The 27,966-nt window shown below is 37.2% G+C and overlaps 1 long non-coding RNA gene across 1 annotated transcript in view; it reads left to right on the top strand.

The window, feature by feature from the left end:
• Positions 1-291: 291 nt before the first annotated feature.
• LOC130414584 (uncharacterized) overlaps positions 292-27,966 on the top strand; it is a 35,897-nt gene continuing 8,222 nt past the window's right edge. Inside the window, exon 1 of the long non-coding RNA XR_008905627.1 lies at positions 292-484. This is a non-coding gene — a long non-coding RNA (uncharacterized LOC130414584). The remainder of the gene's footprint in view (positions 485-27,966) is intronic.

Raw genomic sequence — 27,966 nt, 5'->3', positions numbered from 1 at the left:
TAAATTAAATAAAACATGTGTACAGTATTTGTACAGTATAATCCTCTGATGGTTAAAATTAAAATTTATTAACTTAAGATAACTTAACTCTGTTCATTGTTCTACAATTTATCATTTGAGTTTTAAGCTTTTTGTTTAAAAGCAAGATAACTAATACAGTCCTTATCATCACATATTACATTTGTCTGCACCCCCACAAACTTCCTTTAATACCTCATGCTGTTAAGTGAGGTTGGGTAAACAGAGATGATAAACTTGCGTCACACGCGTACCGGCGTGCTCCGTGCGCCACGCGTGCGCTGAGATAACACAGTGATTATTCACTTTGCGAGCGCTCCTTTATCTACTGGCCTGATTTTCGTTGAGATAAATATCTCTGTGAGTGATGGCAGATTTCGTTTGCTGTATGTCTATAACAGGTGCTCTGTTTTATGTGGATGTCCAGTGACCTGCTGATTCCTACTCGTCTGTTGGCAGTCGGCAGGTGAGCAGCTGGGTGCCGTATAATGTCTGGTGGAATTCACAAGACGAGGTTTAAGAAGTTGATGCTTTGAGAGAAATGCTGCGAGTTTTGGTCTAGATTTAATTTTAAAAGTTTTCTGAAAAGTTAACCAAACAACAAAATTACTTTCTCCACCTGCGTGAGAGGAAATAACTTTCCCATACAGCAGGTGGCAGTAGTCGGCATATTCGATATTAAGAACAGGAAACGCATACACGTCCCGCATTAACCTTGACGTATGTTTGCTTGCCAAAAAAGTGTGTTTATGACAAAATAATTATGAGGAAAAATTTATTTCCAGTACGGATCGTGTAGTGTCAAACTACAACAGTCAACAGAACGTTCAAAACTGCTGTAAATGGTTTGTTTTCGACCGGAAGTAGAAGCATTTTCGCACAAGTGTAGTACAAATCGTGTTTCCGGTACTGATCTGGAAGTTAAAGATACACAAACCGGAAACAAAGCAGAGCTTGCTTTTCGTTTCCACACCAATTACTATTTACTATTGACTTGTAAAGCTTTATAAAATATAAAGAAAATAAGTGACCCTGGATCACAAAACCAGTCTTAAGTAGCACGTGAACATTTTTAGTAAAAGCCAAAAATGAGTGTATGGGTCAAAATGATTGATTTTTCTTTTATTCCAAAAATATTTAGGATATTAAGTAAAGATCATGTTCCATGAAGATATTTAGTAAATTTCCTACCTTAAATATATAAAAAATATATGTTTGTGAGTGGATGGCCTGCAACAGCGACTCTCATTAGCAACTTCTAAGACAATTTTCTCAATATTTTGCTTTTTTCGCACTCTCAGATTCCATAGTTTTTCATGGTTGTATCTCAGTCACATATTGTCATATCCTAACAACTCATTCATCAATAGAAAGCGTTATTCTTCAGCTTTCAGATTGTGTAAAAAAACTCAATATCGAAAAATTGACCCATAAGACTGGTTTTGTTGTCCAGGATCACATATGTGAGATGAAAGTTGTTGCACAACTTAGACTTTCCTATGAGCTCTGATGCTGAAATGTCCAAAAAATGCTGACGGTACAGATGTCAAAACAATGCAGAGCATACTCCAAGAACAAAGCTGACCGAATGGCTTAAATCTTAAATCTGTGTGTCCACCAAAGACTTCTTAATTGTTTGCAATGGAAGCGTGCTTTAAAATTGGCAGGAGCTGACATTTCATATGATAGACACTTTCCTCCCTGTTTGAAAAACAGAATATGCTATGTTAGGTATGTTTTCATGCTGGTTTGCTGGTTTGTGCTGTTTTAAGATGGTCACATGCTTGTTTAAAATGGTCCTTAGCTGGTCATGTGCTGATTCAAGCTGGTCATGTGCTGTTTTTTCAACAAGGCTGTCCTCCATGATTTGGACAAACAGGCATTCCTTGCCCATGTCATTAGTTGAGCCAGAAATGAATCTTGGACCAAACAAGCAGCACCAAAAAGTCAGTATTTACACTTCACAAAAACAACCTAACAAAGCTTCCCAAAAAATGTGACACCCTTCATACTTGCACTTACTGTGCATGAGAAATGTCGACATTTTATTACTCCCTATCAGTACGTTCACCTCAAAAGCTACCGAATAAATATATTTCCATATTCTTATCTTGATCATGCAAATCGGTATAACAGCAATCACAAATCTCTGTATGCTAATATTGACTGACTTTCTCCTTGCTGTCTGCGTGGAGTTATTTGCAGTCTTCAGTTTAATTCAAATGCATTATGCTCACACAAACTCCCTGTTATGCAAACTTTAGACGCATGCACAAAATGAATGACAAATATCAAAATGAATTTGAGTTCCGCAAATAAAACCGAAACCCTTGTTTATTTCACTGCGTATTCAATTACCCGAGGTTTCGTTTATTTAGGTTTTCATAATTGAAATCACATTCTAGGAAGCTCTCACCAAAGCAAATTATGCTAATGACTCTGACTGCATTGAACAAAGATCATGGCCCAGAATTCATTAAGCAGCCATATTGCCCGTATGTGCGTGTTTGTGAAAAAGACATTCACTCTTATGTGGATGGTGTGTTTGAGTGGCCGTGTGTGTAGTGGGTTCAGGTTGTGTGTGTATGTGTGTAGTACTCTGAAAGGGACCATCTGCTCAGTGTGACAGTAATGAAGTGAGGGCTATTGTGGGACAATAGCTCAGTCTCTTTCAGTGAAGCAATGGGCGGCTGGGCATATTTCTGATTAGCTCGGGATAGCTTCACTCTGTGACAGTGTGATGGCATCCCAGCCACAGGTTATTACACACATACGCATGCACACACACACAGACACACACCTCATAAACGTCCCCTGATACATACTGTAAATAACAAAAATAACTTAACGTAGATGCCAGTTTGACCAGCCTAATAGAAATGTAATTATGATAGTAATAACTAAAAAAACAACAACAACAATAATAAAGAGAATAATAAGGATAGTAATAATAATAACAATACTTAATAATAATACATATTACAGAATAACACATGTCAAAGATAGGGTAGAATCTTAAAAAAAAAATCAACGGTAGTATCGTAGTAACATTAGTGATGTTGCATATATGCGTTAACATTCATTTGAACACATCCTATATCTCCATCATTCCTCATTCTTCATTGATTTCTCCAGAAAAGTGCATTTTAGGTGAATCTTTCCTATTTCTAAAATGCAAATGAACCAGCGCGCAATAAGGCTGTATTTTATATTCCACGTAGACTTGTGAGTTGAGTATTTGTGCTAAATCTGAAGGTTTTGCTGGCAGAAACTTCTGAAGCAAAGTAAATGTCAAATTAAAGTTACATGAAAAGATCTTGTTTTACGTAACTAAAATGTTTTTTACAGCTGCTGGAAGGTTCAAACTGATCTCACAGGAATTTTTAGGTGGTTTGTTCGTATGAATTCGTGGATTGTAAATCGTACAAAAACGTACAATTACTGGCAAAAGCAATACTGAAACTCCATCACTCACCTTAACGTCAATGGCCCGTAAGCAACTTAAAGCCCCAGTGAAATCAAAATTATTGTTTTTTTCTTTTATTAAAAATAAGTTTTAATGGAACACTCATCTTTTTTTGGAAATATGCTCATTTTCCAACTCCCAAAGAGTTAATAGGTTGAGTTTTACGGTTTTGGAATGTATTCTGCCGATCTCCGGTTCTGGCGATAGCACTTTTAGCATAGCTGAGCACAGATCATTGAATCCAATAAGACCAGTGGCATCGCGTACGAAAATGACCAAAGAGTTTCAATATTTTTCCTGTTTAAAACTTGACTCGCCTGTAATTATATCGTGAGCTGAGACAGTTGGAAAATTTAAAGTATCCGATTTCTAGGCCGATTTGATTAGGAACTATACTCCTATTCTGGCATAATAATCAATGAAGTTTGCTGTCGTAACATGCCCGCAGCAGGCGCAGTGTTATCACGCAGCACCTGAAATTAGTCCTAAGCTAGGTAACTTGAATATGTTGACTGAAGTTAGCCTATTTCCACATGCGCTGCGTGATAACACTGTGCCTGCTGCGGCCATGTTACAGCAGCATAAAAGTGGTATTTTCCTTTAAGGAGCCCAATAAACTGATATGCTCCTACGCACTGACAAAATTCCCATTAAGAAGATATAAGCAGCAACGTCGAACGTTGAAATTCCATGATATCACACTACTCTTCAGCTTCTTATCAATGTAAAAGTAAGGAAGAAGATGGGAACCGGCAAACATTTGATAAATAACAAGAAAGTATAGAAACAAGAAAGCCCCTCACGGCCGACTGCCGGGGAATTACACAGTACATAGACACAAACCACAACTAAAACCCAGGCCTGGTCCTCTCTCATCGATGGTCCCGTCAGTCGTTCTCTTATGCTCCCGATCTCCTCCGTGACACGAGACCGGTGCGCGCACAATTGACGCTCATTAACACTCACTCAACGGCCTCGACTCACGGTCTCGCACGGCCTACTCCACTACATACCCCCATCGCCCCTCACAGGCCGGGGTATCCCTCTCTCGGGAGGGCTCCCAGTCTCGGTGTACCATTCCCCTGGGGTATGCAGCGACGAGACGAGACAATGGAGACGGGAGCCCTCGGTGCGACCGGAAAGAGAGAGGGGAGAGAGGAAAAAAATTTTTAGTCCGGTTCCCCCACATGCTGCCGCTCGGTCCTCAACCAGCCGGTACCAGTACTCTTCTTGGCGGTGCCTTGCAGTGCCCCTGTGCTCTCGGTGGACGGCTCAACCGTCCACCTCCTGCTGGCCGGCGGTGGCTCCTCCTTTAGTGGGCAGCGGCGAGTTCCCCGTCCCCTGCTCCTCCCCCTTGTGCAGACAGACCCAGGCTCCGCCCTCTGGCGGACGGTGGCAACTCCCCCGCACCCGCTTGGACAATAGCCGCCCCACCTCCACCCAGGAGCGTGGCAGCAAAGGTCCTCTTCCCACCGAGGCTTTGGCGGCCCACAATGGCTGACGCTCATTAACACTCACTCACCGGCCTTGACTCACGGTCTCGCCCCGCCTACTCCACTACAGTATTTTTTCTGACCAACAATATTAAAATGTATGAAAATGTACAAAATAGCGTCTATATTTTCTTTCTTTATTATTTTAGCATTATTTATATAAATACATATAATCCATCACTAACCTTAACGTCAATGGCCCGTAAGCAACTTAAAGCCCAAGTAAACTCAAAATTATTCTTTTTTTCTTTTATTAAAAATAAGTTTTAAAAAAGGAACACTCATCTTTTTTTGGAAATATGCTCATTTTCCAACTCCCCAAGAGTTAATAGGTTGAGTTTTACGGTTTTGGAATGTATTCTGCCGATCTCCGGTTCTGGTGATAGCATTTTTAGCATAGCTTAGCACAGATCATTGAATCCAATACGACCAGTAGCATCGCGTTCGAAAATGACCAAAGAGTTTCAATAAACGCCTGTAATAATATCGTAAGCTAAAACAGTCGGAAAATTAAAAGTATCTGATTTCTAGGCCAGTTTGATTAGGAACTAAACTCCTATTCTGGCGTAATAATCAATGAAGTGCGTGCAACCATTATTCGTAATTGAAAAAGAACATGGCGGCCTCCTCAGGTTAAAATGAGTATACATTAAGTTTTTTAAAGAATTGAAAATATTTTATCTGTTTCTAATGACAAATTCTAGTAGTGCAAGTTAACGTATTAAGCCATACATCTCTCTAATACACTGGGTTCCCTTTAAACAATGACATACATTTATGTGGCATTAGAGTCATATAAAAAGTATTGTCAGTAGTGAAGGGCCAACTAACTTCAGACACAAAACAAACTCCACGGCCATAATTTCTGACAACAGAGGTGGTGAATGACACCTGCAGTTACCATGGCAATCTGGCCCACAGCAAAACAAACAAGAGCTCTGTGTCTTGAATGCAGACATAATAAGAGTGTATAAAAGTCAAATAATTGCCTTTCTGTGCCAAACCCTTGATAAACCCCATTTACATATAGATCTTAACTGCTTTATGTGTAATGACTTTCTGTTACTTCACAAAAAAGGGGAACAATCATATTTGGCAGTAGTAACTACGAGCGGTTTGCATTAGTCACTGCAGATCATTTAAATCATGAAGACTTTTGATAAAATCGTTTGCGAAATATGCAAAGTGACAGTTATTTTTAATGAAGGTGTGCTTGAAAGTTATCCTTATTCTTTTAAGATTTAATAGCTCTTTCAGCATTTACCGTACATGTAGATTTATGTATTTGTATGACGCTTTTAAGCAAAGTTTCTCACAATGCATTCACACTACAGGATGCATTCTATCAGTATGCATGTTAAAACCTGCATCCTTTGCACATGCAATGCTCTTGAGCTTCACACTGTTGTCTTTTATGTTTTTCCCAAAACTCCTTATATAATGAAATTAAATGAGAAACTTATGCAGTAAAATAATGAAGACATGTTTTAAGGAAGCATAGCTCAGATAACCTTGTTACTCATTTGTAAATTGCTTTGGATAAAAGCGTATGCTAAATGTTAATAATACAAACACACGCAAAAAAGCATAGTATACATTTTTATTATTGTAATGTGTAATAAACTGTAAAAACAGTAATCATACTGTAGTGTAGTATAATTACAACAATGGTATCCCATAGTATTATGTAGTATTAACATCATACATTTAATAGAGTTTGATAACTACTGTAGTATTTACTGTACTGTTCATAAATACTATTGTGTGCCAGAAAATGTATTATTTACTGTAGTAAGTCACAGTGTTCTACAAAATATTATACTGATAATATAGTATAATTACCGTAGCTTAACTATAGTAAGCTTATTAATTGTTATAAGTGAGGCAATATACAATAGTGTTCACCATAGTTAAAAGTTTAAAACTATTCACTATTGTAAATAATATTTTTAACTATACTGTTCACTAGAGTAAAAGCTGTGATTCTATATTTATATGATAATATTTACAATAGTTAGCTTTATATAAACATAAACACTTTACAAAGTAAAAGTAAAGTTTATTTTGAAAAATAAGGTTTTACTTGATTTTAAAATGCAGTCCCTCTGATCTCTGGAAATCTCAGCACATTTCGAGACAGTATTGAGACACTTGATTACTAAATTATATAAAATTACAATGATCTTTTTTTATCAAACAATAAAAACTCACTTGTGATATTAAAGAGATTTCAGGGTACCAATCATTCCACGTGATGTTCAAACAGTCAAATAACTCAAATCGAACTCAATCAAACAATTTAATCCTATTAACATTTTCTACCTCTGCATTGGAATTTTGCACTTTAATACATCAGGTCAGTCAGACTCCAACAGACTCAATGCTTAACAATCTCACACATCTGCATCTTTAATCTCCCTGTGTGTTCATCGCTTTGTGTCGTCGGTTTACCGTTTTTTCGCCCGTTTTGCTTCCATCGTCATGTAGACAACCACGCTGACCCGCACATCATTTGCATTTTCCCTCTTTGCTTTAAAGGCGCAGCGCTCCTCATGAGCTCTCCTCGCTTCCAAAGAGTCCTTTTTCCTCTGAGTTGTGAGACCGCGTCTCTCTTATAAACTGAAGGATAAGGCTTCTGTTATGCAAATGACGAGTGGTGCTACTAATAGGGTCTTTACACCAAAGATTTTAATTCCCTTTTTCAGTAAATGGGTGAAAGTAGAAGTTTTCTTTTTTCTTGAATGCCCAAACAGGATAAAAACATCAGCCTTTTGCGCCGAGACAGAGAGTTTTCGGGGCTTGCTGTAGAGCGCGAATTTGGACTCTTTTCAGTTTGTTTAGGGGGATGTTTTTTTGGGGGGGGCTTTGGCGTTTCGCGACAAAGACACAATGATCTTATTCATTCAAGGCTGTTTTTGACAAAAGACAAAATAGATTCCTAATATGATACAAGAAACATCTTGTAGAGGTATCTTGTCTATTTTAGATAATAAATGCAGAATTTAAGGTACAACATAAAGATTTAATAAGTATTAAAGTATAGACATGCCAACAAAAGAAGATATTTTGAAGAATATTGGTAACCAAACGACATTGGTTCTACTCACTTCCATTGTATGAACACAAACGTTTCACAGAAAACAAATTCTTATACAGGTTTTGAATGGTAAGGGGTAAAAAGGGTAAAAAATTTATGACAGGATTATATTTTTAAGTGAATAAGTGAACTATTAGTAAAATGCCAATGCAAAATCATCAGCAGTCTAAATAACTGAGCTAGCTAATAACTGTAAAATAAAGTTCACACGCATATACATTACTTTGGTCTCTTCTCACTGCAGTCTGTTCATGTTGATGTGGCGGGCAGGTTTTCTCTTGTTTTGTGCATGGTATTAAAGTTGGTGGGGAGGTATTTATGGGATGAAAAGCGTTTCTGGAGTCCTGCTTTCGTGTCTGCAGGTAACTCGCCGTCTCTACCTTAAATTCTCAGTGACGTGTCGCTGGAGGGGGAAATCAAATATTTTTAAAATAATTTTACGACATGAATATTTCAGATAAATAAGGCATTTTGTTGATACAAAACAGAGAAATAAAGGTTTGAAAATATTTTCAGTCGAATATGTAGTTCTGTAAACATATTCAGTTCTTTCTTCAGAAAAGTAAAAAAAGATTTTTGAAAGAAACCAAAAAAAAGATCAGAATAACAAACAATATTATTTTAAAGGAATGTCCGGGTGAGACGTCAAGATGCTGCTTGATAAAATGATTAAAGTAGGCAAAGGTTCACTACAGTCTAAATGATAAATCATGAGTTTTACTTATTTAATATTTTCATCAGTTACAAGTGACTATATAATATCCCCCCAAAATGAAATTCTATGGATTTGACATGTTTACTCTAATTTTAAAATGTGGAAAAATTAAAGTAATGAGATTTTAGTACATGCATTGCACTTCTTTTATTAAAATGTAAGCATATGTTTGTAACATTTTCTTTGTTCTGATCTACAGACATTGTTCCCCATCCTGCTAATTGTTAATCTCAAATTATTCTTAAGTACCTATAGAGTAGTTTTGCATACTTCATATCTTCGAAGAGTATTTAGTTTGATCACATTTATAAAAGATAGAAACAGCTGTACGATTATTTCCAAAAACAGGCGAGCCCTGAAGAGTTCTGGGGGATAAACGTGTTCAGTTGATTCACTATAAGTTTGTGTTGTTTACATAATGCACATATGTGGCGATTGCCAACAAAACAGACATTTTACACAGTTTTACTTACTGCGTCCAGTTCATGTCAGGCCACCTTTAGCGCTGGGACCGCTCCATCTATCAGTTTCTCCATTTCAATAAACAAAGTGCATTGATTCTCTTTTCCAGAAAAAATATCCAATCAGGGAATAAGAAAAGTTCTTACAGTAGGGGATTTCATGTTCGAAAAAAACTTTCCAAAACATACACGAACCCTAGGGGGGTGGTTCAAACACAGAGATTACAACCTCATACGTCCAACTGTTTTTTTTTGACAAGTTGACCATGGTAAGCATGAAAAGTAAACATAGATTTTAATGAAACGCCAGTATTCTTTAAAGTTTACAAAGAGTGTGTACTCTGCGTACAGGTCAAGGTGTCAGCGCTCTGGGTTGATGGTTGGTGTGTCTGGGTGTTTGTTAGCCCAGAGCTATGCATTAGCATGACTAACAAAAAGAACAGTTCACTGCGCTAACAATCAAACAAAACCCACACCTTCCTCACTGTTTGCCACGATACACCCCGGCGAACTCTTTTCTCAAGTAGAAATTTGTTCCCGTCAACCCTACTAAGCATCTCCGTATGATGCATTCTGACAGCTTTGTCAAGCAAAAGGGAGCTCGCGGCGAGCCTTGCTGTCTTACTGTCATACCGTTGTGACAAATCGCTTAACAAAGCTTGGCAAACAGGGCTGATGTCTGAAAGGGGTTTGAAAAACATTCAAACTGAAGTATTCAATTCTGATGCGTAACTCCTCTAATACCAATTGATCTACAAATAGTAAATAATAGCTCAAATTGTAGAACAGATTTGTGTTTTGAAGAGTTGTGTGCTTATTGAAGAGAATTGGGATTTGACTAGACTAAAGCATGGTGCTGGCAACCCCAGGATGGGTACACCTCACAGAAAAGAAGTTATCTGATTAAATGTATATCCTGAATGTAGTAGCGTTAGATAAGCATGTGTATTGAGGTACTTACACAAGAAATGTATTATAGAAGACAAACAAAGGCAGAATATGGGAAATGTATCTGCCATACACGGTTTACAAAACATAAAAATGTCAGGATGCCTGCGGTAAGCGTAATAAAACAAACGCTTAAGGCTAAAGCGGTACCACCCCTTCACTCCACACCCTTCAGGCTACAACTGTACTCCATCTTCAAACTGTGGGAAAGACCTCTGCTAATGTTGTCACATGGCTATAACTCATGAACGTAAAGCAAGCCCATCATTCAGAATGTTGTTATTGTGTTTGTTAACATGAACATCTACTATGCTATTTTATAAAATGCAATCTACGACAATAATAATATGTACTATGCAAATTGTGAACGTCTTCATTATTAAATTGGTCTATTTGATTTTATGTATCTCTGATAATCTATGTTTGAACTCGGAACCTTGAACTCCATTTATTCCGGTATCTCCTTAGATCTATACTCCTTTGATACATACCTGAGGGCTGATGACTGTTTAACACTGACAGGACACCCCTTCTGTTATTTATTGCTACACACCACGAACTGAAGTGCGCCTTATAGTGTGTGTGTTGTTGTTGTTTAAATTCAGGCTTTGAGCAGTTGCTTAACATTGAGAACATTCTCTCCCAAGCCAATTTCTATTTTATTCCGGGTGTTGACAGCTTTGGTGTGAGTTCATTACGTAGTATAACGTTATATTACAACAAAAATATGTAATGATGATAACTGTGTGTACAAATAGCTCTCCATTTATTTATCAGCTTGCAAAAAGAAAAAGAAAGCAAAGAACTAAAGGAGGAATAAATAATAAACCACATGCAACTAGATACAGTATATACATTACAGAACATACAAATATGCCACCAAGATGATAATGGATTCTGTGTGGTTGTCAGGGTGTTGCAATGCAGTTGCGTAGTTGTTCTGGGTGGTTTTCTACTTAATGTGATGTAAGGAGTTTAGTTTTCACAAGCTTGAGATGATGTTCTTTCATCCATGCTGAGATTTTAGGCGGGTACAAAGAAATATGTGGTACAATGTGAGATTATCTGTCTGACACAAGAGATTCATTTGTGTTATAAGAAAGCAATGTGGCTGAGTGATCGCTCCCAGCATTGTGTATATGCTGAAAAGAGAGGGTACAGAGCACTGAGCCTTGAGGGACTCCGGTGGGAAGATGATGGGAATTGTACACTGTGCTCCTTCAAGATGTACTGACAAAATCATAATAATAATTTATGTCCTAGCATACCATAACAAGTTACTCACCAAAGTTCATCCTAATTGTATGCAGTTGTAATAATGATGGGTGCCTAATCTAACACCACTTATAATGAATTATACCAAGAAATAAACAGAAAGCTCATCTTCAAAACTTTAAATTTGAATGAAAATGAATACTGAACTGTTGAACAGTTCCCTAATGAACATTGCCACCCCTCTCAAATTTAATGGTATTCACAGTGCTGATGGCTGTTTGATTAGAGAGCAGATATTATCTCTACAGTAGCTCATAACTGTCCTGTCATTAGAAACTGACGGGACATTGAATGAGACTTGACCTGGTTACCAGTAAACAAATAGAAAGTTGGAAATACAACCAATTTACTGTTAATATAAAATGTGTAAACATAAAAAACATGTAAACAAAAAAGTATTAGTTATTCTGTGCTATTTATGCAGATGGCATACTTTTGGCATTCTTGTAGCTTGAGATCCCCAGTGCAACCTGTCTACGTTTATTGAATAAAGGCATTGATGCATTCTGCAAACAAGTGAGTTGGTGTTCCACTGAAGAAAGAAAATCATGCAGAGTTAGAAAGTAAATAAAAAAATACAAATTTTTAGGGTATGTGTAGCATTCCTTTAAGAAGCCTGTTTTTTATTAAAAAGTCAATCTCAGGCAAACAACAACTAGACTGAACTGGTTGGCAAGTGTAATTTTAGACAATTTGCCTCAAATTGCCCAAGCACGCTTTGAACTGTTTTAAAGAGTCTTGCGGATACACACATAACTTATCTCTTAATCAAAATACTCATAACAGTCAAAAATAGTCATTACATGCATAGTTCAAACAGTGAGATTCGCTCCCGGATTCTTATTCGTGACCCTCAAGATGCGTCAAATTCCTCATTAAAGTAAGGATCAGCATTACTTTAGGTATGACACCCTGAGGCGTCTTCTCATCTGTAGTTATCAATCAGTAATAGTATGTCAAAGAGAAGTGGCTGTTGTTAACTTGTTAACTTTCTTCTTTAATATTTCCTCTGAGCATGCATTGTCATCTCGGTGATGACATCCTATTGATGACATTTAACCCAACGTTGCATTGTTTTGAAGCACATACAGTTTGTTTTGTATATGACATTAAATAGCATGTGCAGAGGGTGAGAATGCTGGACGTTCATGAGAATGTGTTAGGAAAGGTGTAGGTTTAGGGCTACGTTGTGCAGCCTTGCTCATTAAATTCAACCCCTCTGGCCTTCCTCTGACAAACAACTAGTTGGGTGGAGACACAGCGCACTAAATGTGTGTTTGAAAATCACACTTGCCCTAAAAACAGAATGACTTTCAATAGGTGTCTGTTATAATGTAGGAATTACTAGAGGCAAATACCTAAAAATGATTTGCATTTTCAGGCGTACACAGGATGACCTTTTATTACAAACGTGTGACGTGTTATTTATTTCAACCTTTGCATGATTTCTGGGGTCGACTGTACAGTTTTTATGACATTTCAATCGCTAGACCTGTCAACAGGGTTTCAAAATTGCAAACCTCATATAATATATAAAAGAAATGAACATTTTAATGATAATTTCTACATTCTATTTGGGCGATACGATCATTTTGGATGTGACATCAAAAAACATTTTGGATGTGGGTCAAATCTTGAAATCAAAATGGTCAGAGAATGCATTTATTATTACTAAAACATTGAATCATCAATTTATATTTAATTTAACCCCTGATGATAGCGGCAGACATCAGAAAAATGTTAGTCTATGCACAAGTTTTCTATTTTAAAAGAGGGAAAATGTTTACATTACGGAGGTGATAAAAACTTTGTAGAATTTTATTGAATTAAAATGTACAAACCAGAAGCAATAATACCCAACAAATGGAGAAGTGATGACTCTTCATAGAACATAAAATAGTTTATATATTTATTTGAATTTTCATGTGCCCATTTATAAGGAATATGGACCGTTAGGGATGTAACAATATAGTGACCTCACTATGAAAATGCTTAAGCGTTAAAAAAATTAGAGTTTTTAAACACCAAATAATTGACCTCAGTATGATGACAACCTTTGGTAAAACTAGATTTTTTTATTTTAAGATTGACATTTGCATGGAATTGCCCACATGATCTCCTTCAGAATCATTCAGAATGTTCCTGCACACGTCTCCGCCTTTTTCGTTTAATGCCTTAAAAGTAAGAATCCACTAAACACCCATTGAAACTTACCCACAATCCCACAACTACTTCAGTATGCACAGGACAATTTGTTTTGCATTATGTCACAGAAGGAACACATTGTGCGTGTCAGTAAGTACTTTGTCAGTGATGGGCATTTGAGCGTAGTCAAAGCAAAGTAAGGTCACGCATGCATCAGGGGGCGGAGCTGAATCTTGGCCCACCCCTTTGCTGTGGGTGGATGGATAGATGGTCCTGATGTGGAATGTTGGACAGATGGGCTTGGCAGAAAGACAACTGACCCCTCTCCACACCCCTTCTGGCCTGTTGTTTGCATGGGAAGAACAGATCTAAAGTTTGCCTCCATTAAATGTCGATTACGTGAGTCAGACTGTGCGCATGGCAGCTTGTAACAAATGCTCCCTTGACCTATGAAGGTCAAGCTCAAGAGATGGAAAAACAAAGTCATTAGAAATGAAAAACAACATATAAAGGCAATTAGTTCTTGAGTTGTAAGTCAGTTCATGGATCTAATTTAAGCAATATATCTAGAAAAAGGCATAGCCGTGTTTAACCGGAAATGAAAATATTGTCATTATTTAGTTATACTTATGTCACCACAAAACCATATGCAAGAATTTCTTCACTACACAATTAGCCTTTGCTATACAATGACAGTTCATACTGCACATTTGGACAAGTGTATTATTTATCGTGCATAAAGTGACACACACATGTGTGTGGGTAGGGTTGTAGCGGAGCATGTGTGTGCAACTGTATCACAGACTTTTTTCATTACGTGTGTAACAGATGGTCTTAAACATAGAGGAATCCCCTCCTGTTGAGTTCCTATTGATGCTATTAAATTCAGCTAGACTGTGTTAACACTCATCTGCAACGCAACAGGGTTTCTCGGGATTGGAAGCAAAAAGGCCTTTTCTCAATACATATAAAAATTGCGATACCAGTACTGTTATCTTTAAGAGTAAATATGTGATGTAATAAAGTAAAATCACATAAGCATACTGTACATGCGTAATAACAGAATGTATATTCAGAATGGGGTGATATAAAACAGTATATTAGCAGTCTTGTAAAATGTCTCTTGCGGTCAGATTGGAGTTCCAAAATAAAATTTTACAGATTACCCAATGGGGAAAAGTTTAGGATCTCTAACTTATTTTCTGTTAAGATTTTTTAAAATAAATGAACTCTATGTTGTATTTTAGCATATTCAAAGTAGCCACCCTTAGACTAGAATTTGCAAGATTGTTCTCTGGGCAATTTATCATCCAGCTTCTTGAAATCTCAACCTAGGAAGCTTTTGAAACACACTGTAATTCTCATTACCTCATTTTCTTTTTTATTTAACAGAAATTTCTTGTAGACTATTTTTAATATTTCGTCAAATGTAAAACTTGGGTGTAACATTTGTTACAGAATTAGATTTTTAGAAAATTCCATATATTTTTGAAATGCGGTAAAAATATTCCTATTAAAAATGTTTAAAATTCCGAACATAGACAGCATTTTTACAACGTAGGTAAAATAACATGTAAAACATGTAATTTTACTACACAAAACAAATATTTACTTTTTTTTCTGGGGTCCCACCTGACGGAATATTACCGTTTTTTTTACATTGCATTATTTAAAGATGCTATGCTGGACTCTTACTGGCTGCTTGTATTCATTATTAGATTCCAGCAATCCATTTCAAAGACATAAAAAATAGTTTTTCGAAAAATATAATTAATTTGTTGGCACAATTAAATTTTTTCTACAAATGAAACATACGAATTTCAAACATTGAAACATAAACATTGAGAATAAAATATTGTTAAGATCACAAGAAACATTTACTCAAGTGATCTTTTGACCCGTTGTGTCTGCTTTGGGTTGATCTATATATTTTTGCACAATAATATAATAAGAATGATTATTACGAAGGTTTGCGCTTCTGTTAATTGGCCAAAGTGTACATGGTTAAAATGATCAATTACAGTGACCAAATATCGGACAATTTATCATCACTTCTCTCAAGATCTCTCATTCATGGTTTGGAGGCAACTGCAAGTCTGTAGAGGTGCATAATTTCCAGTCAGAATGAGACTTTAGGTTGTGTATATAGAGGAAAGCTCAGGGGAAGTGAGGTAAGAGAAATGGAGAGTTAAGAATTGGTGTCTTCAAAATCACAATGTGCTGAAAATACTAAAGCCAAAGTTGCCAAGATTATACAGGCTAGTTTTTCTTTTTTAAATGAATATTTCCCACAATCCCTTGCGTTACACAAATGAACATTTCGTAATAATTCACTTTGTATGTTTAATGTTCTAAAAAAGTGCTATGAAATACTAATAAAGCAAAAAAGTTTCCTCAGTAAAGTTTTATGCCGAAATGTTCATAAAAGCAAAGTAAATATGCCTTCATGTATATCTCGCGTTGATTGTATATCTTTCTTAAATTACATTGAAGTAGACTTTATATTTTAAATTTTAAATTGTGAATTAACTCTCTTTTGAGCTACTAAGGAACAACAAACTTCCTCTGGTCTATTATACTACTTACAGCCATAAGTTTTAAGCCGTGTCCCATTCAACCATCTGTTGGCTACATATGGCCTAGAGTCTAGATATGCGTATGTGTGTGTGAACACGCAATATGTGCCAACTGAAGTGAAAAAATCAAGTTCAGTATGTGGACAAGCATTCAGCTCCTCCACCCTTGCCTGTTGCCCTCCCAACCCCGATCTCTGGAAGAGACCTTCACAGGCACATGCTCTTCTGCCAAGAGATTGAGACAGTCGGGATGGTACCCGGCCAGGCATTGCCCCCGAGGGCCCTCCCAGTGGACCCCTTTGGGTTACATCAATTGTTTGGCCCCATTGATCCCTGACTGGCCATATTGTGGCTCTGTGGGATGTCACACACACAAAGGCGGCAGACCGCTTTCTCTCACACTCCAAATGAAGAAGTTTTTGGAAAGCAGAAATCTGAATTTGAGGATGTCAGAGGTCGTACTGAGGATGTGTGTATTTCTGACTATGCGTGTGGTGATACAATAAATGAGAAATGTAATTTGAGGATAGACAAATCAGTTATTTTAGGGATGCTGTGAAAGGAAAAAAATAAAGTATGCGATCTGTTGCGTTTTGTTTTTGTGACGTATATAATTTCTCAGCGATTTCGATTAATGGAAGTCAATAGGAAGTGGCAATGGGAAGTGCTTATTTAAATAGCTCGGTGTGCGATGAGGAAAAGCTTCTAGTCTTAGAAAGGTAAAACAATGAGAAGTGTGCTGCAGAAAACCTTAAAGACAGTCATGAATATACAGTAATCTGTTATTCAAATATAAAGAGATTTGGCATTGTATAAGTACGTCTATAAAGCCTCAATCTCAATATTTAATTGAGTAATTAAGGAAGTATTTATTCAGCAAACAAAGAATGTTGTTTCGACGACAGTCCCAGACTGTGAAAATAAGCACAATCAGCTTGAATCCACAAATTGTTAATTCAGTAAACTTTGCTTCATTGAGAGTTTAAAACAGCTTGGCCAATTTCTTCACTGCATAAACACATCTGGGAAATAAGAATGAACGTGCGTATCCAAGATCACAGTATGTGTACTTCCACCACAAATCCATAATCTTTAAACCAAACCTCTTCAGATGGAAAACATTTTCTAAACATTTTCTGTGATTGTTTTAATCCCCTTTTAGACAAGATTGTATTTATAATCACATCACCGTCGACTTGTTTGGAATTATATTTACATCATAGTTTATATTGTATTAAAATTTACTTTAAATAAAACCATATTAAAAGTTATATAATGTTAATTATGCTTTGGAGAAAAAACATTTTCCTTTTTTATTAGTGTGTTAAATCACTTACAATCATTTAAGGTCTGCATTCATAGTTCCCCTTATTGAAGGGGTCATATAGCGTGAATACGTGTTTTCTGTGTCTTTGGTGTGTCATAAGTTGCCCATGCATGTATTAGACATGTAAAAATTGAGGTGTGGAAACAAAAGATTCATTCTTTCTAAAAGCGAATGCTCACCCAGACCTGCCTGAAATGCCTCGTGTAACCACACCCCCACAAATCTACGTCAGATCGTGGTATGAGTTGACTTCTAGAGCGTTCCCACCAAACACGACTTGTGCGAATAAATCGTGCTATTCGCGCGTAGTTGGACGCTTGGACACTTTGAGTTTACTTGCTTCACAACAGACGCGAATTCGCGTCACGGGAGGGGCTTCTGCCAGGCGGCTCCAGTCTCGTATATATACAGTATATATATATATATATATATTTATAGCTCAAATTGAGTAAAGAGTGTTTTTTACAGTTTACCAGATTGTCAGACCTCCTCTCTCTCTTTCTCATTCACTTTTCTCACCAAGCAAGATCCTTTTTATTCCTGTTTCGATAAAAGAAAGATGTATTGTACAGTTCTGGGTATCCACATACACCAACGATAATTTGTCCTCCATTGTTGTTTCGGATTTCTACCTCCGCTCGCTACGTCATAATCACTTCACTACTAGAGCAAGCTCCTGATTGGTTCACGCGGCGCAAATTTTCATCTCGCCCGAATCACGCTTTACGCGCATCAAACGCCCGAATAGCTCAATTCGCGCCACAGGATGTCCTATCCCGTCTTTGCATTGACTTAACATGTAAATCAGTCTCGCTTAATGCAAATGTAAAGGCCGCCCAAAAAGAAAGATGGGTGTACCTGTCAGCAAAATTGCGTTGGAACTTGATGTCCAAATATGGTAAAGGGCGTTACATTTCCGTCACACGCTTGCAGTATTCCACCAATCACTATGCACTGGTTAACTGGCCAATCATAGAACACCTCGCTTTTCAGAGCGATGAGCTTTGTTCAAAATCTAAGCATTTCAGAGAGGCGGGGCAAAGAGGAGATACAAACATGGACTGTATGTGGAAAATACAGCGTTTTTGAACCTTAAATCATGTTTACACATTGCATTACATCTAAAACTAATGATAATATTCGTTTCAGCCGTGTCATATGACCCCTTTAAAGTTGGGGTTATGATAACCTAAAGGCATCCTTTAGGTTTTCATTAACACTTATCTTATGTTTATATTGTCCGCCATCGATAAAGCTAATTGTTATACAGGACAGGGAAAATCTCTCTTAAAGATTTTACATCCTGTTGACTTTCATAAATGTCTACATAAATCAACAATGACCTGTCTTTCTCTCTACCACGTCCTGTCATCTTTTACTGTAAAATAAGGACATGGATAAGAAGCAATGCACATATATAAAAGTATTTTATTAATGTATAAAGAGCAAAAAGACAAGAAAAGGCAATGGTAAATGTATATAATGTACAGTCAACGGCACAGTTATAATTTGTGCATTTGAGTTTTGGAGATCTCTGTCCATTTGACTGTACAATATTACAAGTATTACGCTGTTACATACTAAATAAATCAATAATTTGACATTTAAATGACTGAAAAAGAGGCTACAGAATGATTTGCAGGAGATTGGAGACCCCACTTATGCTATAAAAAGCTGTAATTTTATGGAATTTTACTATTTTACAGAATTTTCAAGTGTTTTTGAAATACGATACTAAAACTGACAAAAGGCAAACATGGACTGCAAAGTCAGGTGTAAAATAACATGAGACATGTCATTTTACTCTGCAAAAAAATATTTTTACAGTATTTTTCATCTATATTGTACATTGTACAGTTTAGTGATCAAAAAGATGTCGAGCTGCAAAATGCTTAAATTGACCAATCAGAATCAAGTATTCCAGAGAGCGACATATTATAAATGCTATTTGTAGTTTTAATAGTCCACCTAAATCCTTTTGAATTTCCAATGCCCCTCAAAATTAAATTCATACCGCTAACAAGCAAAGAGTTAAACCCATATTTTCCCAAGTAAACCCATCCAAGCTACCTTGAGTTCACCTCACGCTGGAATTTTCCAAACACAGGCACACATGGACGGAGCCTTGAAAAGCACATTCTGATTAATCTCTTTGCCCTTAAATATCCAAGCAATGAGTCTTTTATGATTTATGTTATTACTCTTTACAAAGGCACTAATAAAACTGCAGTTGGAAAGTATCCAGGATAAAATAAAAAAAGTTTACCTGAAGGGGTTCAGGTGGGATCTATAGAGCTAATGGTATATCTTCATATCAGCTTACGCTTCGACGTCTACGACTAGCCTAGGGTTCAGTAATTATGTTTAAGCACAATATGGAAGATATAAAGGAAGAAACATTTCTGCTTTGACAGATAACTGGCAGCTGAAAGCTCATTAGCTCAGAAATGAGGCCGCTGTATCCCTTCAGCTACATGTTAGTTACATAGCTGTCACAAACTGCATTTGTTTATAAGACAAGAATGTTTTGGTTTGACACGTAAATTCAGATTAGGGCTGTCACGATATCAGATTCTCACTTCTGCGACTGCAACTACGTTTGGGAATCGTTTGAATTTTATTGATTCCGATTCTGCTTATCCATTTCGATTCCTATTGATTCCCAGTTTCCCACAGTTGAAGTAAAACATATATTTGTCAACCTGTTTGCAAAAAATGTATATATTTATGATACCCATTTTGTGTATACACATAGAACCATGTTTTTTCTGATTTACTCAAATTTGCATTTCAGTTAAACTACATCATTGTTAAACTGTTGTAACCATAATGAAATGAGGGTTAATTTGTGGTTCCTGTGTTTTAAATGCAAATATTAGTATTAAATATAGTAAGAATATTGTTTATTTTCATAAGGGGTTTTATTGAGAGATCAGCAGCGTGTACTTTTTTGAAAATATGCACACAGGAATTGATAAAAGGATTTCAAATTTTAATCACAAGTATCCGATTCCTATTCGTTTTGTTTTGTTTTCCGATCCGATTCCTACCCTTCCGATTCCAAATTGGAATTGATTTTCGATTCCCAACACTTACTGCAACAATATTAAAGAATTCAACCTAACAATTTTAATTGCCTTATAAGTAAATACATAATGTCATCAGCCAAATCCATCTTAAGTGTTGTTTATTTTCTGTTTTGTATTTTATTTGGTCAATGAATCACACTCAAAATCCAATTGTGTGCCCAATATTATGATATGTGTAAATATACAGAGTTTTCATATCACGAAAATTGTCAGTACCGCTTTACACCCCTTTTGTAGATACACAGATAGCATTAGCTATTATTAGTTTCAGCAGATGCTATGCTTGCTGTTAACATTTACATTAACGCTTTGTCTCCAAAGCAATTTAAAGTGCATTACAAACTACATATTTTATTAATATGTAGGGGAATTACACCCACAACCTTTACGCTGCTAAAACATTACCCTCCCAATTATGGTCAGGGCCAGATTAACACTTTGATGTACCCTGGGCAACAATATTCAAGTACCCCATCATGACGACCCCAGGATCACCACAATCTGGCAAAATACAGAATAAATGACAGTAATACAGTAAATATACTCAAAATTACAATAACTAACTGTCATAAAGTGGATTTTGATGTACAGATGTGCAAATGCTCATTGAACTACAAATGCACCACTATGTTCTCTTGTCAAGGCCACTCATTTATGATGTTATGAAAACAAAACGCATCGGCATCAGTATAATCTGGCAAAATTGACCCACTACATAGAGAGTGAAGGAAGTGTCCTCCATTTTCACAAATAAATAATACGCAACCGATTTCAAAGAATCCAGTATTTATTTAACAACACCTACTCCCAGCACAAATATATTAAATTGATAGAGCCATCACAGAGGAAGTCCACAGACAAAACACAAACAAAAATCCATAATATCCTAGAATCAAACAGCATTTATCTCTCAATTAGACAAGACAAAAAGAAATGCTAAATAATCTGGCATAATACACAATTTTAATCCTATATGATGGGGAAGAGCATGTTCAAACTTAATTTCATTTGGCAAACACATTGGCATTTTTCTGGACTTTGAATGTGCAAACTGGTGTATGAGAGAAAGTGCCGAGAGCCGTGTCTGTGGTACAGGGGCTGCTCGTAGACTTGATGAACGGTTCAGATGGCGGTGAGCCTCAAGACCCATCACCGCTTCCCTCAAAGGTCGCACTAGCAGCAGAATCCGGGCCGTCGGTTGAAGATTATTAGCTAGCGCCGGCAGTGAAGAAATGTCCTGGCTAGCAGAGCTGTCCTCGTTGACGGATGATGCCTTAGCAGAACAGTTTCTAACATTTGCTAGTGTGTAGAAATTCCCTATTCTCAGTATATATTTTTATTAATCTCTGCGTTCCTGATATCCTTCTGCCTTTTTAATTTCCGTTTAGCGCTCCCACTTAGCTTTCTCCATGTTTGCATTTTTTGAGTCGTATTTTGTGGCGGCGCTTGCCCTCACGCGACCGGCTCAGTGCACGTTGATTGGCGTCACCGCCCTGGGCCCTTAAGAGGTCGTGGGCCCCTGGGAAATTGCCCAGTTGCCCATATGGTAAATCCGGCCTTTATTATGGTGCATGAACAATATTGCTCTTATGACTAAATGCGTAGTAATGAAAAGGGATTGCAAACTAGCAGTTTAATGTTATTGAAGTGGCACGTTTCCATGATGCTTATTGCTGTGATATGCTAAAGTGTTGTGTGGTTGAAAGGGCATGGCTGTACGATTGCTAGGCTAGGCTAGTGTGTTCTTGATGACTGCAGGGTGGTTGTTTGAGGGTCCTGGAGGGTTTTTGGGCATTGTCAGATTAATGTTTTCAGGGCCCTTACTAAGAGAGTACGTTTATTCAAATTTGCTTTGTTTTCAAATTATTTTAGTGTACTTTTTCACACTTCTCAGAAATATACTTGAAATTATAAATTAGATTTTGCCTGCACTTGTACTCATTGATACATTTAAGTATATCTCAATCAAAAGAAAATAGATATATGTATACTGTTAAATATACTAGAATATCTGTTTAAAAAGCACTATAAAAATGAATTTAGGTTTTTTTTCTGAAATGTGAGAGCCTCAATGATGTATGTGGTTGACAAATGTGATCTCCGGAGGACGCACCCGAAATCCTGGCCAGGACGTGTCCCTGAAAAAGCACGTATGGTCACCCTACTGCTAGTATATATTAGTATACTTACTAAATAATGCAAACTTAAAAGAATGCTTGAACTACTTAAGTACAGTTTATAATATGAATTTTTACTTATGTACATATTTCTATACAGGTATTCTTATTTTTTCTAAGGATGAGCCTAAAGGCCCATCCTTATCTTTCCTGTAGCTCAGTGGTAAGAGCGCAAGGTTGTGGGTTCGATCCCAGGGGATTGCAAGTACCTATGTAAAATGTATAGGATAAAGCAATGTAAGTCGCTTTGGATAAAAGCGTCTGCCAAATGCCTAAATGAAATGAAATGAAATGAGGCCCACTCACACCAAGGACGATAACTATGAAAAAAATATTTTTTTAAAGTTTATAAATGGTCTCTAGATATAGTAAGTCTTGGGTCTCTCCTTTAAAGTAAGTCTATGGGCTTTTTATTTTAGTTTTATTGTCCATCAGGTAAAAACATATTTAAAACATATAAAAAGAGAAAGCACGCCTTACTGCAATAAACAACACAACAATTCAATTATACTAGTCATGAATAAAATGAAACAAAGCAAACAAATCTAACAAAAAATAGATGTAAATCTCCTTCCTCAATGCTCTCTGTATTTTAAATAACCAACGGTTGCTGTGCTTGTTTACTTGTAAGATCCCCGAGGCTGTGACAGTTAGACCTTGACCTCCATGTCTTTGCACAGACAAGCCGGACTAATGCCTTGCATCACAATACACGCCACAGAAAAGACAGAGTGTTCCCCAAAAAGAGTAAGTCTTGTCAAACAAAGTGCTGCATTATTAGCCTAAACTCTCCAACACATATGCATAATGCCAGCGTGCTAAAAACACAACAATCGCTGCCCGTCCATGCAGTTGAGAATTCCCTTATCTTGCCCATTCAGTCGTGCGGAACAGAAAAGAAGTCCCTGAGCTTTTTGTGTGCGTCCCATAGTGGGATACTATGGTTTTTGTGGATCGCCTGACACCCCCTCTCTCGCCCCACGCCAATCCTCAAGTTTTTCACCCAGTATTGTTCTCGCCATCTTTTATTCCCTAACCAGATTCGTCATGTATGTTTTTATGGGTTTGGGGGAGGTTAGTTGGCATTAAGACAAGGTTTGCTGTGTTCTGATGGACCAATAGCATCTTAGCATTCAAACCAAATGCCATATGGACCTGCCGCCCAATCAAATTAGTCTCCACGTTGTTGTTTAATTTCCTCCAAACGCAGTAGCTTGAAAAAAAATAATGGTGACCTGGTAAAGTTTGCACTTTAAGGGGTCTTGGGGTGACCGAATTATGTAATTTCTCTAATTAACTAACGCAATTATGAGACCGGCTCCTGCCTCATCCATCTTGCTGCTGCACTGTTGGGGTGTCTGAGACTTAAAAGGAAGATTCTTGCAGCTTTTGTTCCGGATTTAATTAAAAAAATGAGATTGAAAATTTTTCCTAACAGAAGAAAATCTAAGACCACCAACCACACAAAATCCCCTAAGCTTGTTGCATTGCAGTTTTCTGTGTTCTAGATGTTGTTCTTTCAAAAAAGAGAGATGCTTGGCTGGTTTCCAGGGTGTTGCTTAGCACTCGCTAAGGTAACCAGAGTGCTTTTAGCATGCTGCTGTGTTGTTGCTAGGGTATTCTGGGTGGTTGCTAAGGGGATCTGGGTGGTTGCTAAGGCATTTCTAGGTTTCTTTGGTGATCTATGGGGTTGCTAAGGCATATTTGTGGTTTCTGGGGTAATCTTTGGGGTTGCTAAGGGATTTCTAGGTGGTTGCTATGATATTCAGGGTTGCTAAGGCATTTCTAAGTGTTGTTAAAGGTGTTTCTAGCTGGTTACTTATACTGGCTAAAGTATAAAAAACTTACCAATAAGTTATTGCTGTCTTTATATTGTTCTGATCCCTTCTTTAATGTATGTATATGGGGTTCCTTCACCCATCATCTAATAAGGGAAATATTAAGTTAGTATTATAATTGTATTTAGATTTAAATATATTACAGAAATATTTCTGAAATATAACTGATGTCAAATTACCGCAGTGTGATTATTTTAGTGGTAATATAATGCATTTTTGATGTAATATTTGGGAAATGCTATTATGTAAAAGCTGTATTTGCAAAGACATCATTCGATCAATTTATTTATTCATTGCCCTAATAAAAAAGGCAATTTTAAAGCCAATCAAAATAAGTCTTTCTGGCACCCTTGTTTTTATTCCAGGGTCTTTGGCAGCTCTCCATGGTAACTCTGGTATCTGTCAGTATAAAGGCCGGACATGCGAGAGGGTTACTGTTGGCAAAAGAAAGACATCCACGTGTGCGAAAAAGAAAGAACACCCCAATGGGGTAAATCCTGGGTGGCCAATTATTTTTAGGCGAAATACCTTTACATCATTAAGAGATCAACGCTGTGAAAGGGAGTCATTTTATTGTCTTCTCATTTTCATTTCACTTTAGTGATGTCTGTCAGCATTATGTAATGTTATACTCAACTTCCCTGAAAGTATAGTTTTTAGATTTTTGGACCAATTTTCAGTAGGCCTATAAAGGAATTTTTACACATGGAACTCAAAAGTTGCTGCCCGGCTACCTCATTCTTAACTCATGCAGGTTGGCTAAAACAAGGTTATGGCTACTTTGAATCTTGTTCTTGTTGTGCCACCCCAGGGCTCTGCTTGTCTCTAATTAACAAACCTGTGATAGCTTGTGCAGTTCTCGGGCACCGCAGGGTTGAGAGGAGAAGATTAGATAGATTGTTAGACAGCAAGAAAAAGAGACTCACAAGAAAATTGTGACAAAATAGTGCAGACACTCAAACGCTAAGAACCATAATTAAGATGCTACATGCTACAAAAGTTGTTAAAAGTTAAAAGGTTAATGTTTCAGACTTTGGAATTTAAATGTAACACCTATGACTTTAAATTGAGTTGCTCCAGTATTGTTTGTATAATGACCTTGAGATGTATCTATCAAAATTGATCTAAGAAATTTGTGTATAACTAACCTTCCCAATGCATTATGGGATGCAACATCAGCTACAAGCGTAGCCATAACAAACTCTTATGATGGCGTCCTGCGCTGGCAGTTGGGAAGCATGTGCAGTCATTTTAAATGAGCGAGGGGCCTATTCTTCGTGAGTGGCGGAATTGTGCCCGACTAATTTGTGCGTAGAGGGACGTGCTCGGAACTGGGCTGCGTGCGCGAAGGATCTTTGTGTCTGAGGCGGAGGCAGAGGTCGCCCTCGCGGGGCTCAGCTAGGGGCTGGAACAAAAGCCACGGCAGGGTAATCCACCCTGGGACAAAGTGTGTGATTACCATGAGAAAGAGACTCGGTTTGGCATCGCTGCCTTGGGTGGAGAGCGAGAGGAGTGGTGGTCTACGAGCGTTTGAGGCGAGAGACTTTGGAGGCATAGATTAATGCACCAGTATGCAAACAAAAAGGCCTGGAAGGTGGTTCTGTTGATCTAAGATGTCGTAGGTGGTCAGCGGAAAAAATCTCGCAGCGATTGCATGCGGTTCAGTATCACTGAGGGATGAGTATTAATAGGATCCATGACAAAACCACAGTCCTGCTGTGATGACTAAACTGATCCATTGAGTTGCCGCTGTCCTAAGCCCCCAGCAGTTAGATTTCCCCCTTTTCATAAACTTTCTTGGTCCTGCAAATTAAGAGGATGAGCTGGGCAGAGCTATGTAAACCCCCTCCACCTCATGGCTCTCTGGTTTAGAGAGACACAAGTAGCATTTGTTTTGTCTGGGTTATAAGAATGCTCTCAGCAAATCTCTCATCTCCTCTGTCTTTTCTGAGCGGGTTTGATGTGCTGATGAATGGTATTAGATGATCTAGCAGATGCTACAAATACTTCTTATCTCTGTGGGGTTACAATGCAATCCACAGACACATCTACAAAATACAAATCATTTTCTACTATCGGAATTAAAATGCAAGGAAAATGATTGCTACTACATTGCCAAAAGCATTATATATTTTTCCAGTTGAGTTCTTCTCTTGGTTAAAATGACACATTTAGCCATCTATTGAGACAACTCAATAGATGGTCATGAGTTGCCATGTCCTATAAATAACTAAATTAATTGTATTTTCAATATTGATTCAACAGAAACTCAACATTAAATCAATTATTGTTGCTATCTTAGAGGAGTGCCACTAGGTTAGATAATGGGACCGAGTATGTTTTTTTGCTCAGAAACATTTGGCCAGATAAGAAAATTATTCCAAGTTTACTTCAACTTCAACGGTTACTCAGCATTTCCTCACATTTGACGGAAATCCATGTTTTCAGTGCTATACTGTAGAGGATGCTGTTACAAATCTTCTGAAAGGGTACAGCATCTACAGATCCAAAGACAAGCAAATATCTCTGTCTCTATTGTCTGAATCTATGTAGATTCTATCCGCATTCTGAACAGTTTTGAGATATTCAGCTCCAAAGTTTTGTTTGATTTTGTAGATACATTCATTTTTTTTTCTAAACAATTCCCTGAAATGCACACAATGTAAAGAAAAAAATATTTATATATCTCATAATGCCTGGGTGTCGGTTCTAGAGGGCTAGAGTTTATCTTCAACTTGGCTCAACACACCTGTCTGGAAGTTTCTAGTCTGTCTTATGAGACCTTTATCAGCTGTTGAGGTGTGTTTGATAAGGGTTGAAGCTAAACCCTGCAGGACACTCACCCACCAGTACTGACTTTAAACACCCCTGTCATAATGTAAATAAATTGTCACAGCATAACAATATGTTAATAACTCAATTTTGACCAAAAAAAACTTATGTCAGAATCTTATAATTCCAAGGTGACAAAATAAGGTGCAATGAAAAATGAGAAATTAATTCAATTCAATTCTGTACAATTTAATTTTAATTTATTTCATTATAATTTATTTCACCTAGGCAAGTTATTTTCAAAGAATTAAGATTACTTGTGTTCAATTTCATACAGGTAGTATGTGATTTGCTACAAGGGGACATAACGTATGTCTTCATAACGCGTCAGTAACGCACAGATAATCTCCAAATTGTTCTGTAACAGCGACATCTGGGGTTATCAATGAGGTGAAAAGTTCAACACACTGCTGCTCTGACTGGCAATATTTACCGATGCTTTTGTGTCTAGGCTTGCCGCTTTGTTTTGGTCTGTATATGAGTGTGTGTGGGTGCATGTGTATAACCCT

Source organism: Triplophysa dalaica, chromosome 24 (genome assembly GCF_015846415.1).
Source record: "Triplophysa dalaica isolate WHDGS20190420 chromosome 24, ASM1584641v1, whole genome shotgun sequence".
Lineage (NCBI taxonomy): Eukaryota > Metazoa > Chordata > Actinopteri > Cypriniformes > Nemacheilidae > Triplophysa > Triplophysa dalaica.
Note: the sequence above shows the minus strand (reverse complement) of the source record. Positions and strands in the feature narration are given on the sequence as shown.